The following is a 2,060-nucleotide window of genomic DNA, read 5'->3' on the forward strand; positions in this document are numbered from 1 at the left end:
AGAAATACCCCCCCCCCCCCAACTACCCCAAAGAGAGCGGATCCGTTCCGTTTATGTCAATCATCTATCTAGGACTTGTGTTTATTTTTCCAACCATGTTTCATCCCGATCCCTCCACTCTAAGTGTTTTCCAAGTTTTAGGTTTCCCCCTCCCAACTCTCCACCCCCATCACCAGATCCGGTCGGGATTAAAATAAAGGCTCTAAGACACTATATCCTTCTAAACATCAAATTTCATTGAGATCCGATCACCCGTCCGTAAGTTGAAAACACCTCATTTTTTTATAATTTTTAAGAATTACTCCCCCCCCCCAACTACCCCAAAGAGAGCGAATCAGTTCCGATTATGTCAATCATGTATCTGGGACTTGCGCTTATTTTTCCCATCAAGTTTCATCCCGATCCCTCCACTCTAAGTGTTTTCCAAGGTTTTAGGTTTCCTTCCTCCAACTCCCCCAATGTCATCAGACCCGGTCGGGATTTAAAATAAGAGCTCTGAGACACAATATCATTCCAAACATCAAATTTCATTAAGATCCAATCACCCGCTCATAAGTTAAAAATACTTCATTTTTTCTATTTTTTTCCGAATTAACAAGCCCCCCATTCCCCCCCCCCCCCCCAGATGGTCAAATCGGGAAAATGACTATTTCTAATTTAATCTGGTCCGGTCCCTGATACGCTTGCCAAATTTCATCGTCCTAGCTTACCTGGAAGTGCCTAAAGTAGAAAAACCAGGACTTTAGGTTTTCCCCCTCCAACTCCCCCCAATGTCTTCAGATCCGGTCGGGATTTAAAATAAGAGCTTTGAGACACAATATCATTCTAAACATTAAATTTCATTAAGATCCAATCACCCGCTCATAAGTTAAAATTTTTTCATTTTTTCTACTTTTTGCAAATTAACCGGGCCTCTACTCCCCCCCAGATGGTCAAATCGGAAAAACGACTATTTCTAATATAATCTAGTCCGGTCCCTGATACGCTTGCCAAATTTCATCGTCCTAGCTTACCTGGAAGTGCCTAAAGTAGCAAAACCAGGACCGACAGACAGACAGACAGACCGACAGACAAACAGACAGACCGACAGAATTGGCGATTGCTATATGTCACTTGGTTAATACCAAGTGCCATAAAAACTGACACTTAGGAAAGCCGAACTCGAGTATGGGGTTGACAATTAATTCATTAATCTCATTTAAGAGCTTTGTTTGAATTTAACCAAGGGCTATGTTCAATTGCCAGAAGTAGTTAAGCAACAGACAAAGAAACATCCCTCCATTTTATAAGCCCTAGAAGCAGCAGGCAAAAACAATGGAAAAGATTTAAAATTTAAAAGCAAACATCTTTTCCACGCGGTTGATAGCATGTTAACACTTTTACTGCCAATAATTGCAGGACTTCAAAAATGGCTAAACCCAACAAATTAGCTTCAATAGAACTTTTCAGCAATGGAACACTGAGGACAATCTCAGTAAATTTATTAATGATGAGAATATTTCTGACCATAAAAAGCTACGTTTGATTCATAATACCCTGCGACAGGTCGACAAATATAAACTCTATCAAGTGAGACCAGTCATTATATACCAAATATAAACTCTATCAAGTGAGACCAGTCAGGAAACGTCTCAAGATTCTGAAATAACAACAACAACACGACAAAGGGAGGATAATTCAACATTTTTCTATGTTTTGTCAAGTATTGGGGACCTATTTGCCTGAATCATACCGTGATATCTCATGGAAAGTAACCATATTTTAATTGATAGTAAAGGGAATAAGATTACAATTAAAGGGAAAAGTTACAATCGACTTGATTTAATACCAGATTTGGTTGCAAGTTGTAAAAGACTTTCATCATTTGACAATCGATCATACAGCTTTTTAATCTCAATGAACTTTTTGAAAAGTCTTATTAACAATAAGCAAATTCTGAAACGATTAATGGAGCAGAGAAGAACCAATAGTCAAACATTAAAATCAGAAGAAGAATATTTTATCTCAATTTTAGAAAATACTCGCTCACCTACCACTAGCAATAGTAGTAGTAGTAGTAG

The sequence above is a fragment of the Artemia franciscana genome, unplaced genomic scaffold, assembly GCF_032884065.1.
Source record: "Artemia franciscana unplaced genomic scaffold, ASM3288406v1 Scaffold_1483, whole genome shotgun sequence".
NCBI lineage: Eukaryota > Metazoa > Arthropoda > Branchiopoda > Anostraca > Artemiidae > Artemia > Artemia franciscana.